This window comes from Canis lupus, chromosome 13, assembly GCF_011100685.1.
Source record: "Canis lupus familiaris isolate Mischka breed German Shepherd chromosome 13, alternate assembly UU_Cfam_GSD_1.0, whole genome shotgun sequence".
Lineage (NCBI taxonomy): Eukaryota > Metazoa > Chordata > Mammalia > Carnivora > Canidae > Canis > Canis lupus.
Window position 1 is genome coordinate 55,170,363 of NC_049234.1, and position 14,605 is coordinate 55,184,967.

A 14,605-nucleotide genomic window follows, 5' to 3' on the forward strand; every position below is an offset into this window, starting at 1 on the left:
ATGAATTAAGGTCCTGGATGAAATGGTGCAGAATCTCCTGCAATATGATTCTTGGTTGATCTTTTATCTGTACAAAATTTTTTTTGAGTGAGATTAACCTCACTTTTATGTACTCATTCATACATAATTCTTCTGCTTTTATTATCTTTTCATTCAATTATTTTATACCAGTTAGTATCATCTGGGTTATTTGTTTGATGATTGGTTTTTGAAAACTGTCTTACACAGGGTAAAAATTGTCCCTAACAAGTAGTGGAAAGAATCCTTATTGTAAAAGCATTTAGCAGCTCTGACTGAATGAAAGGGGGAATTCCGTTATTCTTTGCAAAGATTATTTCAAAATTTATGGTTTCAAAGGATTTTTGATTCAGAATGGTTAAAGGAATTTGGTTTCAGGTGATAATATGAAATGGCATAATCTCTCAGCCACAGAATGGATTCTCTAGCTCATAACACATAAAGTATATCAATACATGTCAAAAAAAGTTTTCCAATTTCAAAATAACCACTTTCATCATACTTTGTTTCTAAACCGTCCCACCATTTTTTGTATGTATCTTTACCTAGCAAAATGTAGAAATAGCTATGTAAACAAAGTTATATTTTGTCAGAAAACAGAGTACAAAAATAAACAATTTGCACAGTTATAGGACAAATGCACTTACACTTTAATGTGTAGAGGGAACAGTAGCAGAAGGTGAATCTAAAAATAAAGTTTAAGATCATGCACACAATTAATGGCAAGTAGGAAATTTGGACTGAATTCAGCAGTTGATGAATTTTTCAAGTCAGAAAAGTAGTTACATAATTAGAATTGAGTTTTTATTTTTTAATTTATTTTTATTTATTTATTCATGAGAGACACTGAGAAAGAAAGAGGCAGAGACATAGGCAGAGAAGCAGGGAGCCTGATGTGGGACTTGATTCTGAGGCTTTAGGATCACACCCTGGGCCGAAGGCAGGCGCTCAATCCATGAGTCACCCAGACATCCCTAGAATTGAGTTTTAAAAATATAACTGAAAACAAAGCAGAGAATTAATAAGGAGAGTCTAAAAACATAAAGGTAGGCAAATAGACCATTTTATTAGTACAAGAAAACATGGATGGAGGGCTGATAGCGATTGTAGCCTTCAGTGTGGAAAAACAAAGAAATATGGGAATATATTTCATATGTGGAATCAACAGGGCATGGTTCCAAACTGTGATATAGTGAAGGTATGGAAAAAAAGCAAAACAATAGTAACAACATGTCACTGAATTTCACTACTTAAAAAAATGTAAACAGAAAAACCCAATAGCAAGAAAAAAGTCACTGAACTTCATTGCTTTAGAAAAAAAAAAGTAAGTAATAAAAAATGTAAGCTTTAGGTTTAGAAATGGAAAGGTTATTGCAAACAGAATTAATGTCATAAAAATGATCATGAGTCTGCATTTTTCAGAAATTTTTGAGAACCATTCCATTTCCTACCTAAACAAAGCATAAAATTCTAGCATCAAACTTAATATCCTCTGGAAATAGATTCAATTCAGTACTGCCCCTCATCCCCAACCACCCAAGATCTCACATATGTAGCCACAGTATTTTACTTTTAACAATCAAAGCAGAGATATGTGGTGTTAACCTGGTTTTCTTCCATGTGGAGAGATAATGAATAATTTATATCTTTGGCTGTTCTCACACACATTCTCCAGGGTGAAGTAATGAATTATCTTGATACATTCATTAGAAGAAACTCATCATATATAGCCCACTGGCTTCTTTTTTTCTGTGAAGATCAGGCTACATACATGGAATTATGTTTTCTCTTTTGTTCCTATGCATTATAAAATTTAATTCCAGTTCATTGTGGCCTCTATTTTGATAACTAAGTCTATATAATTCTGAGTTTTAATATTGGGAATCTCTGAGGTTGTAGATCAAAATCAGCTGTTTTTCATCCTTCAATTCATTAATATTGCCATTTTTCACACATTAATTATTCATCAGTCATCTACTATGTATAGCACTGTTCTAGAGATGAAAGATCCAGAAGTGAACTTCACAGAAAGCGCTATATGAATCTCACTTGATATGTGTTGAAGGAGATATGTTGGTTCCTCACATTTTCTTTGTGTTATTTCTCAATCATTTTATAATTTGATTGAGGGAAGAGTGTTATTTATTGAATCTTTTCCCCACTGACTTACCCCAAATCATCGTGGTTTAACTACTTCTCTAAATTCGATTTCTACTGTCATGTCTTGGTTGTGTTTTTCTCTACACTTTCAACTTAGCCTTCAAATCTAACTTACATACCACTACCTCTAAACTTTGTCATTGTCAGTTAAATTATATTTTCTTTTCATGCTTCTTTAAAAGTTAATATTTTAACATTTACACTATGTCTTTTATGTTCTACACAAATTAGAAACAGAGATAGAAGGGAAGAAAGAAGCAAGATATAATTTTTTATTATGAAAAATTTGAATGTATACAAATACATACAAAATTGGATATATGTATATTTATGGCATATTGACTGGTATCTTGATTATATTGGTATATTGAAACCCCATTTAATCAATGCTCAGCTGCAACTCTTATCGCATCTGGTAGATCTATTTTATCCAAATCCCCCAATAACTTACACAAAACAATTATTTTGAAATGAAAATGGACACCTTACTATTTAAATAGCAAAAAAATCTGGTATTGAAAAATATTTTGAAAATTTCTCTAAGAGATGAGAAATTTAAAGCAAGGAAATATATATTTCTTTTTTTCTTTCATGTCTAAAATGTCATAAACATAATATTTGAGAGACCAGTTTTCTAATTACAAAATATAAATTTGGAAACAATTTTCTTTTTTTTTTTTTCTTTTTAGGATTTTTTTTTTTGTATATTTTTTATTGGAGTTCGATTTGCCAACATATAGCATAACAACCAGTGCTCATCCCATCAAGTAACCCCCTAAGTGCCCATCCTCCCATCCCCCCCACCCACCTCCTTTTCATTACCCCTTGTTCGTTTCCCAGAGTTAGGAGTCTCTCATGTTTTGTCACCCTTTCTGATATTTCCCACTCAGTTCCCCTCCTTTCCCCTATAATCCCTTTCACTATTTTTAATATTCCCCATATGAGTGAAACCATATAATGATTGTCCTTCTCTGATTGACTTACTTGACTCAGCATAATACCCTCCAGCTCCATCCATGTCGAAGCAAATGGTGGGTATTTCTGGTTTCTAATGGCTGAGGAATATTCCATTGTATACATAAACCACAGCTTCTTTATCCATTCATCTTTTGATGGACACCGAGGCTCCTTCCACAGTTTGGCTATTGTGGACATTGCTGCTAGAAACATCAGGGTGCAGCTGTCCCAGTGTTTCATTGCATCTGTATCTTTGGGGTAAATCCCCAACAGTGCAATTGCTGGGTTGTAGGGCAGGTCTATTTTCAACTCTTTGAGGAACCTCCACACAGTGTTCCAGAGTGGCTGCACCAGTTCACATTCCCACCAACAGTGCAAGAGGGTTCCCCTTTCTCCACATCCTCTCCAACATTTGTGGTTTTCTGTCTTGATAATGTTCACCGTTCTCACTGGTGTGAGGTGGTATTTCATTGTGGTTTTGATTTGTATTTCCCTGATGGCAAGTGATGCAGAGCAATTTCTCATGTGCTTGTTGGCCATGTCTATGTTTTCCTCTGTGAGATTTCTGTTCATGTCTTTTGCCCATTTCATGATTGGATTGTTTGTTTCTTTGCTGTTGAGTTTAATATGTTCTTTATACATCTTGGATACTAGCCCTTTATCTGATAGGTCATTTGCAAGTACCTTCTCCCATTTTGTAGGTTGTCTTTTAATTTTGTTGACTGTTTCTTTTGCTGTGCAGAAGCTTTTTATCTTGATTAAGTCCCAATATCTCATTTTTGCTTTTGTTTCCGTTGCCTTCATAGATGTATCTTGCAAGAAGTTACTGTGGCCAAGTTCAAAAAGGAAGTTGCCTGTGTTCTTCTCTAGGACTTTGATGGATTCTAGTCTCACATTTAGATATTTCATCCATTTTGAGTCTATCTTGTCTGATGTAAGAGAATGGTCTAGTTTCATTCTTCTGCACATGGCTGTCCAATTTTCCCAGCACCATTTATGGAAGAGACTGTCATTTTTCCCATGGATAGTCTTTCCTGCTTTGTCGAATATTAGTTGACCATAGAGTTGAGGTCCCATTTCTGGGTTCTCTATTCTGTTCCATTGATCTATGTGTATGTTTTTGTGCCAGTACCACACTGTCTTGATAATCATAGCTTTGTAGTACAACTTAAAATCCAGCATTGTGATGCCCCCAACTCTGGTTTTCCTTTTCTATATTCCCTTGACTATTCGGGGTCTTTTTCTGATTCTGCGCAAATCTGAAGATGTTTCGTTCCAACTCTCTGAAGAAAGTCCATGGTATTTTTTTTTAAGTCCATGGTATTTTGATAGGGATTGCATTAAATGTGTAAATTGCCCTGGGTAGCATTGACATTTTCACAATATTAATTCTTCCAATCTATAAGCATGGAATATTTTTCATCTCTTTGTGTATCCCTCAATTTCTTACAGAAGTGTTCTGTAGTTTTCAGTGTATAGATACTTCATCTCTTTGGTTAGGTTTATTCCTAGGTATCTTATGCTTTTGGGTGAAATTGTAAATGGGATTGGCTTCTTAATTTTCTTTCTTCAGTCTCATTGTTAGTGTACAGTAATGCCACTGATTTCTCGGCATTGATTTTGTATCCTACCACACTGCCGAATTGCTGTATGTGTTCTAGCAATATTGGGGTGGAGTCTCTGGGGTTTTCTACGTACAGTATCATGCCATCTGTAAAGAGGGAGAGTTTGACTTCTTTGCCAATTGGAATGCTTTTTATTTCATTTTGTTGTCTGATTGCTGAGGCTAAGACTTCTAGTACTATGTTGAATGGCAGTGGTGAGAGTGAACATCCTTGTCATGTTCCTGATCTTAGGGGAAAGGCTCCCAATGTTTCCCCATTGAGAATGATATTTGCTGTGGGCTTTTCATAGATGGCTTTTAAGATGCTGAGGAATGTTCCCTCTATCCCTACACTCTGAAGAGTTTTGATCAGGAGTGGATGCTGTATTTTGTCAAAAGCTTGCTCTGTATCTATCGGGAGGATCATATGGTTCTTGTTTTTCTCTTGTTGATATGATCTGTCATGTTGATTGCTTTATGACTGTTGAACCAGCCTTGCATCCCTGGGATAAATCCTACTTGGTCATGGTGAATAATCTTCTCAATGTACTGTTGTATTCTATTGGCTAGTATCTTGTTGAGAATTTTTGCATCTGTGTTCATCAGGGATATTGGTCTCCTTTATGGTGGGGTCTTTGGTTTTGGAATTAAGATGATGCTGGCCTCATAGAACGAGTTTGGAAGTATTCCATCCCTTTCTATCTTTCGGAACAACTTTAGTTGAATAGATATTGTTTCTTCTTTAAACGTTTGATAGAATTCCTGTGGGGAGCCATCTGGCCCTGGACTTTTTGATGACTGCTTCAATTTCCTCCCTGGTTATTGGCTTGTTCAGGTTTTCTATTTCTTCCTGTTCCATTTTTGGTAGTTTGTGGTTTTCCAGAAATGTGTCCATTTCTTCTAGATTGCCTAACTTATTGGCATATAGCTGCTCATAATATGTTTTTTAAATCGTTTGTATTTCCTTGGTATTGGTTGTGATCTCTCCTCTTTTTATGGGGATTTTATTAATTTGAATCTTTTCTCTTTTGTTTTTAGTAAGGCTGCCTTATGGTTTATCTATCTTATTATTTCTTTCAAAGAACCAACTGCTGGTTTTGTTGATCTGTTCCACAGTTCTTCTGGTCTCTATTTCATTGAGTTCTGCTCCAATCTTTATTAACTCTCTTCTTCTGCTTGGTGTAGGTTTTATTCACTGTTCTTTATCCAGTTCCTTTAAGTGTGAGGTTAGCTATATATCCGAATTTTTTCCAATTTTTTTGAGGGATGCTTGTATTGCAATGTATTTCCCTCTCAGGACTGCTTTTGCTGTATCCCAAAGATTTTGAATGGTTCTATCTTCATTCTCATTAGTTTCCATGAATCTTTTTAGTTCTTCTCTAATTTCCTGGTTGACCCTTTCATCTCTTAGCAGGATGCTCTTTAACCTCCATGTATTTGAATTTCTTCCATTTTTTTTCTTGTGATTGAGCTCAAGTTTCAAAGCATTATGGTCTGAAAATATGCAGGGGACGATCCCAATCTTTTGGTATCGGTTAAGACCTGGTTTGTGGGCTCCCTGGGTGGCGCAGTGGTTTGGCGCCTGCCTTTGGCCCAGGGTGTGATCCTGGAGACCCGGGATCGAGTCCCACGTCAGGCTCCCGGTGCATGGAGCCTGCTTCTCCCTCTGCCTGTGTCTCTGCTTCTCTCTCTCTCTCTCTCTGTGACTATCATCAATAAATAAAAATTAAAAAAAAAAAAAAAAAAGACCTGGTTTGTGACCCAATATGTGGACTATCCTGGAGAAAATTCCATGTGCACTTGAGAAGAATGTGTATTCAGTTGCGTTTGGATGTAAAGTTCTGTAAATATTTGTGAAATCCATCTGGTCAGGTGTATCATTTAAAGCTCTTGTTTCTTGGAGATGTTGTGCTTAGAAAATCTGTCATTTGCAGATAGCACCGTGTTGAAGTTTCCCAGTATTAGTGTAATATTATCTAAGTATGTGTTTACCTTGGTTAGTAATTGATATACTTGGCAGCTCCCACATTAGGGGCATAAATATTCATGAATGTTAGGTCCTCTTGTTGGATAGATCCTTTAAGTATGATAGAGTGTCCCTCTTCATCTCTTACTACAGTATTAGGATAAACTTTAATTTATGTGATATGAAGATTGCTAGCCCAGCTTTCTTTTGAGGACCATTTGAATGGTAAATTGTTCTACAACCTTTCATTTTCAGCCTGTATGTGTCCTTAGGTCTAAATGAGTCTCTTGTAGACAGCAAATAGATGGGTCTTGCATTTTTATCCAGTCTGAAACCCTGCGTCTTTTGATGAGATCATTTAGCCCATTCACATTCAGAGTTACTATTGAAAGATATGCATTTAGTGTCATCATAAAACCTATTCAGTCCCTCTTTTTGTGGCTTATTTCTTTGGGCATCCTCTTTCTTTTACAGTCCCCCTTAATATTTCTTGCAGAGCTGGTTTGTGGTCACATATTCTTTCAGTTTCTGCCTATCTTGGAAGCTCTTTATCTCTCCTTCTATTCTGAATGAGAGCCTTGCTGGATAGAGTATTCTTGGCTGCATGTTCTTCTCATTTAGGACCCTGAATATATCCTGCCAGCCCTTTCTGGCTTGCCAGGTCTCTGTGGAGAGGTCTGCTGTTAATCTAATAGTTCTCCCCATATAAGTTAGGGATCTCTTGTCTCTTGCTGTTTAAAGGATTTTCTCTTTATCTTTGGAATTTGCAAGTTTCACTATTAAATGTCGAGGTATTGAACGGTTTTTGTTGATTTTACGGGGGGAATCTCTCTATCTCCTGGATCTGAATGTCTGTTTCCCTCCCCAAATTAGGGAAGTTCCCAGCTATGATTTGTTCAAATATGCTTTCTGGTCCTCTGTCCCTCTTGGTGCCCTCTAAAACCCCAATTATATGTAGATTTTTCCTTCTGAGGCTGTCATTTATTTCTCTTAACCTTTCTCATGGTCTTTTAATTGTTTTTCTCTTTTTTCCTCAGCTTCCTTCCTTGCCATCAACTTGTCTTCTATGTCACTCACTCTTTCTTCTACCTCATTAACCCTTGTTGTTGGGACCTCTAGTTTGGATTGCAACGCATTTAATTGATTTTTAATTTTGGCCTGATTAGATCTATATTCTGCAGTCATGAAGTCTCTTTAATCCTTTATGCTATTTTCCAGAGCCACCAGTAGCTTTATAATTGTGCTTCTGAATTGGCTTTCTGACATCAAATTGTACTCCAAATTCTGTAACTCTGTGGCAGAGAATACTGTTTCTGAATCTTTCTTTTGTCGTGAGTTCTTCTTTCCAGTCATTTTGCTCAGTGCAGATTGGCTGCATGAGCAGGCTGAGTCAAGAATATCAACCATGATCTAAGTAAATTTCACCTTAGATGATTCTGCCAAGGTCAGAGACCAGAAATTGAAAACAAAGATCAGAATGAAATAAAACAAAAGGACCACTAAAATGAAAAACAAATTTTAAAACAAAGTAGTAAAAAAAATAAAAGGCCAGGAATCCTAAAGAAGAAGAGAGAGAAAAAAAAGAAAAAAGAAAAAAAAAAAAGGAAAAGAAGAGAAAAAAGGAGGGGGGACTGGGAAATGGTGGTTGTGACACAGTTGTAGGGGAGGGAGAATGTAGTTTACCTGAGGTGTTCTAGAGGGTGTTCCTCTTGTTTCTGAGTATATTAAGCTCTGTATGTTAGAAGATATTCAGTCCCAAATTTACATAAACCCGAAATCCTTGTAGAGGGCCCACCATTGACCACCAAAACATAAATGAGATAAAAGAAGAGGCAGAATGAGAATGAGGAATTTCACAGAATGAACCAGCACGGTGTACCACTTGGTTCTGGGTGCATACTGGTCATGTTTTATAAGGTATTAACTCCCGCCATTGTACAACAAAATGAGGCAGAGAAAACAAAAAATAGAAAGCAAGAAAAACATATCTTGTCTATCTCCCAAAATTAAGTTGAGTATATTGAGGGGAATCTAGAAGTGGAAAATATATCTAGGACCTGTGATTGTAGCAATATGGAAGTAGGGCAACCCCGGTGGCTCAGGGGCATAGTGCCGCCTTCAGCCCAGGGTGTGATCCTGGAGACCTGGGGTCCAGTCCCGCATTGGACTCCCTGCAAGGAGCCTGCTTCTCCCCCTGCCTGTGTCTCTGCCTCTCTCTCTTTGTGTATCTCATGAATAAATAAATAAAATCTTTAAAAAAATAAAATAATAAAATAAAATGTATATGGGGACATATAGTTTCATTAAATATTTGGCATTCCTTTTCAGTCTTTGTTTCTCAAGAAGCACTCAGACCAATTATTGAAAACTCTATGATCATGAGCATATTATTTGTAATAATCCATCGACAAATTTTGGATCTTGTCATTCTGATAACATAAGGACCAGGGCACCTTTCACTAAGAAACCTTTCAAATTCCTCACATTCTTGAAAAGATATGATTTTTCTTGTCTTCTTCTGTGTCTTTATTTCATGGAATGGACCATTTCTGCTCCAAATTCTACATAGTATAAAAGAGCTGCTCAGGGTTGGAGTCTGTTTATTTACACTAATAAACTGGACAAAGGCATTTGGGGACATATATCTTTTGGAGAATTTTGACCAATTCATCTTTTTTCTTTATCATGTCTCTCCTCAACCATTCACATTTCATGATGCTTTCCATATCTGCACCTGTCGTTGGTTCTGTGACAGATTGTCATAATCTTATTGGCATTCCCTCTATAGGTACTTGATATTTAGTTCTTTAATTTTTCTAACTTTGCTATAGGTTATCTGTGAGTCAAGAGTCATAAACTTTCCTTTCTAAATATTTGTCATTTAGGTTATGCTTTTGATTTCTCTATTCATTTTTTAAGTAAATTTAGGTGAGGAAAAAAGAAAAATATATTGAACAGAAGTTCAGTGCCCCACTGTTAACTGGAAGTCAGTGCTTACAGGTCTTGGTTTTCTTTGATTTCCTAGTCTTAATTTTTTTTTTAATTTTTATTTATTTATGATAGTCACAGAGAGAGAGAGAGAGAGAGGCAGAGACACAGGCAGAGGGAGAAGCAGGCTCCATGCACCAGGAGCCCGATGTGGGATTTGATCCTGGGTCTCCAGGATCGCGCCCTGAGCCAAAGGCAGGCGCCAAACCGCTGCGCCACCCAGGGATCCCTGATTTCCTAGTCTTATAATGCTTCTGTATATCCTGGATTTTTGTCTGATTATAATTACATAGTATTATAATCAATAGTAAGGAAGAAATCTAGGAAAAGTCACTATTTAAAGGTCTATTGCAGAATTTGGGTGCAGTTTTAAAATTAATTCCCTTAAATGATTGATTCAGTTAGCATTTACTGCCTAAGAAAACACACTAAAATGAATTGCACTGAAAATTAATTTCATTTTTTGTAGAATAAAATCGTAAGGAAACGATTTATTTATAGAAAATCTGAAATTTTTTTATATTTATAGAAAATTTATAGAAATTTATAAATTTATTTATAGAAAATCTGAAAATTGATCACAGAGACAGTTTCTCATTACCTTTTCAATATAGATGGAGTACATAACTGCAGGAGGGATTCCATTAATCTATTTCAACTATAACACAAGAGAAAAGTGAGATATGAAATGCTAGTAAGTTACAGGATAGCTCTAACAAGTTTCCTGCTTAGTTATATTTCTACCTTGTTTTTCTAAGTATTTGTGAAAATAATACATAGAAATAAAACACTGTGCCCTCTAACTACAGTATTTCTTGGAAAATATAAGTGAAAATGGTGACGAATATAAACTATTAGGTGAACATATATCTATGGAAATAAAGAGATTGAAACGATATTCACAGTTGTCACAAAGTCGTAGAAAATACAATATATCATAGAGACATAGAAGTCATATCATATCTTATAAAAGTTAATATGTGCATGTTAGGATGTTATTGTATTTTGCTTTATCTTTTCGTTTTAGAATTTTTTCCTAAAGATCATATGAAATATAAGTCAGAGGAAAGATAATCTAATGATTAAGATTCTCTTTCCTTCTCACTCTGGCCCTTTTTCTCACTCTGTGTGTGCATGTGCTTGCACATACTCCCTCTCTCAAATAAATAAATTTCGAAAGAGAAAAGAAATACCACACAATCCAGCAATTTTGCTTCTGAGTATTTATCTAAAGAAAACAAAAAGATTAATTTGAAAAGATATATGCACCTTGATTTTATTGCAGCATTATTTCTGATTGCTGAGACATGGAAGCAACCTAAGTGTCTATACATAGACCAAAGGATAAAGAATATGTGGTGTTTACATCTATATATTTTTTTGCCACTCATGACACATAGATGAGCCTAGAGGTTATTATGCAAAGTGAAATAAGTCACACAAAAAGGGCAAATGTCACTTAATAACATTTGTACATGGAATTAAAAATATGTGTATATCTTAATCATTAGATACCAGGATCTAGCCCCAAGCTGGGCTCCCTCCTTGCCGGGTGTTCTACTTCTCCCTCTCCCTTTGCTCTTCCCACTGCTTATGCTCTCTCTCTCTCAAATAAATAAATAAAATCTCTAAAATAAATACACAGATAAACAAATAAATTGATTCTTTAAAGTCATGGAGGCTCTTTTGTTTTGTTTTGTTTTCTTCCCTGCTATCTCAATGCCTAAAACATTGCCAGGAATGTAGGAAGCGATACATTTTGAGTAAAAACAAAACAAAACAAAACAAAAAAAAACAGTCTTTTTTGTATATGTACTTTCTTTATCATTTTGCAAGTCTACCTACATTTAAAAGCTTATTCAAAACCTACTTTAAATGAATTAGATAAGTATTATTGATCCATTAGTGAATAGTTTCAAGTTTTACATTGCTGTTTTTAACTGTATTTTTAAAAAATATTTATTTATTTATTCATGAGACATAAAGAGAGAGGCAGAGATACAGGCAGAGGGAGAAGCTGGCTCCATGCCAGATATGGGACTCGATCCCAGATCCCAGGATCATGACCTGAGCCAAAGGTAGACACTCAACTGCTGAGCCACCCAGACGTCCCTTTTAACTGTATTTATCAGAGCTTGCACTGTTCTGTATCTACATACTGTCTTAAGTTTTAGTATCATTAATTCATTAGGCATCTGAAATGAAGCTGACCTTATCTGCATAGTGATTGATACTTCTCCTTCAACTTCGATACTGAGAAATCATTTATCTTTGACATTCTTGTCATCACTTGATTCATGGTTATTGAGAAAAAGAAAAAAAATGGTCTCTAGGTTGAAAGAACATTTAAGTTTGTAAATTTTTATATATTTTTTGTCTGAGGCAAACTGTCAAAAATAAACTGTACATATTGAATAATAGTTTATAGATATAGATGTAGATGTTGATGTCTCCAAAATCGTTGCTACAGTCAAAACAAAAAATATATCTATCATGTTCCCAAAAGTTCTTCCCTCCTCTAATCTCTCCCTGTTCCCTTCCTCATTTTCAAGCAACCATTACTCTGCTTTCTGTTGCTATATAGTAGTTTACATTTTCTAGAATTTTGTATAATTGGAAGCATGCAGCATGTACTATTTGTTTACTACTTGATGTCTTCTCCCACTGTCTTGTTAGAGTTGTGATTTCTTTCTCCTAGTACTACTAGTCTAACTTTGCTATTTGTCATCTATACTTAAAATTATGAGTAGAAAACTCATTGGAAATAAAAAATGTAGGACTTCTTAGCGCAAGTATAAGATTTGAAGTAAAGGTAGATACATGATTATAAAAAAAGAAAAGGCACACATAACTGTGGAAAATGAAGTGACCATGTAGTCAGAGTGCCCTATTGAAAGAGTTGTGATGTAGACAAAAAAGTATGCTTATTTGGGTCCATCAGCAATCTAACAGATGATAAAAGTTCTGGATTTATCATAAGCAGAGAAAGAGTGAACATGTGAGCTATATGAACAAATGACAGCGGCTAGTCATTTTATACTACTTTCAATCTAATAAGTTAACCTATTACTGTTTTATTGATGATAGATGGAAGACACAAAACTCCTGACACATAGGCAAAAGAGTTTTTCAATCAAGGTACCATAAGCAGCATGAGTCTTGTTAGCATTGATTCCTCTTACCTCAAGTCCAGGAGGAATGATGCAGAAAGTAGATGATTATTGCACGTAATGTACAGCATCACATCTGAGAAACACTGAATTTGTTAACACTCTTTCAAAAACACTCTTTTGTAATGCTCTTTCCAAAGCAAGCTTGGTTCTTCTTCTGGGAGAAACATTACCTCAATCTTCAAGGTTTTTGATGTAAACACAACCTTGAGAAATGACCCAAATAAAGAATGGTCATGATTTTGCATTCTTGTCATACTCAGAAAAAAAGTAGAAGCATGAGAAAGCCATAGTATATTGTATCTTTAATTAGAAAGTACTCCAGTAGACCATGTCATCCACCACAGTACTGCCAGAGGTCTTCGCTTAGGTCACATGTAAACCACATGAGATCGTTCTTTAGGCCAGTTGACAGAGGAAGAAAAAGAATAGTTTTGATTCATACATCAGTTAGTTTGTTGTATATGTATACAGATTTTTTAAATGGGTTGCTATTATAAAATAGCATAATTCATTTGTGTGCCTGAAGGACTAGTGAGGAGAAAAAAATATCTTCCAGGTAAGCATAGTTCTAAGCAGTGAATATGGTGTAGAGAGAGAATTGACCAGATGTAAGACTATGACCTGATTCAGGGTCATTGGTAAATAGCTTACCAAATTAATCCATGGCCTAAAGGAAAAAGATTGAAAGTTTGGTGACATGAAGACCCACAGAGGAGACATACAGGTGGAAATATGAAAAGGTACTAAAAGCATGACCTTTGTATCACACATCCATCATAGAACATCAACATGGAAGACATTCAAGTAGGCACAATGTCTTAGTAGGTTGACGTTGGGTAGTCTCTGTCATTAGTCCCCTATATAAATGGAGTACACTCACAAAGAGAGTAGTCACAGTGGCAAGGATGGAGAATATTTATGAGCCCAAGAATGTGGACTCTTAGTCAAGGGTAATCTAATTACTGAGACTCCGTAGTGTCCTACTTTCCATCAACAGGGACAAATACAAATACTGAGCCCTTAGTATGACTCCATCTCTCAAAAACTTCTAGGAGCCACTTTGTGATAAGTGACTTATATGGATTCCTTCCACATGGAATGGGTAATGATTTATCTTGACCGTGAATAAGACTTATTCTGCATAAGGATTTATTTTTCTGCCTACAGGGTCTCAGCTAACACTTCTTCCTGGGAGTTTGCTTAGTGTTTACTCCAGAATGCCAGGAGCCACCAGAATCTAGAAGAAGCAAGGGGGGATTTTTGCCTAGAACATTTGGAGGTAGCCTGGCCCTGCCCACACCTTCATTTCAGACTTGCAGCCTTTGCAACTATAAGATAATAAACTCCTGTTGTTGTAAGTCACCACTTTGTAGCAATTTGTTACCATGGCCCCAGGTAACTAATACTCATAGAGGTGCCACTTCAGATTAGAGGAATCTCTAATGGGTGAAGCTGAAAGGTGATAACTGTTACCACTTTGAGATCAGCTGTGAGAGTTTCTCCTATGTATCTTACTTTTTGCAGTTTTCCCAGAAAGAGTCCAACCAGTATCCTGGGGAGACAGTTTCCAGAACTCAATAAAATGGGCTTAGGTACTTCAAGGGAGGATCACAGCCGATACTGTAATACCCACACCAGATCCTCTTTCATATTGAAATGCTCATTCCTCCATCTGCAGGGAGTGTTATTGGTTTTGTGCTATAAACTGAGACCTTCCTTGAGAATTGTTTTTGGTTGAAA

The 14,605-nt window shown here is 35.9% G+C and overlaps 1 long non-coding RNA gene across 4 annotated transcripts in view; it reads right to left on the reverse strand.

Moving 5' to 3' along the window:
- Window positions 1–665: 665 nt before the first annotated feature.
- The window catches only part of LOC111098478, a 30,573-nt gene continuing 16,633 nt past the window's right edge, over window positions 666–14,605 (reverse strand). Inside the window, exons 2-5 of one of the 4 annotated variants that reach the window (XR_005368396.1) lie at window positions 12,875–13,068; window positions 11,904–11,981; window positions 10,294–10,350; window positions 666–703 (exon numbers count right to left, since the gene is read on the reverse strand). This is a non-coding gene — a long non-coding RNA (uncharacterized LOC111098478). Of the gene's footprint in view, window positions 704–8,394; window positions 8,484–10,293; window positions 10,351–11,903; window positions 11,982–12,874; window positions 13,069–14,605 lie in introns of those variants that run through there. The other 3 variants (XR_005368395.1, XR_005368397.1, XR_005368398.1) reach the window with 3 other exon arrangements.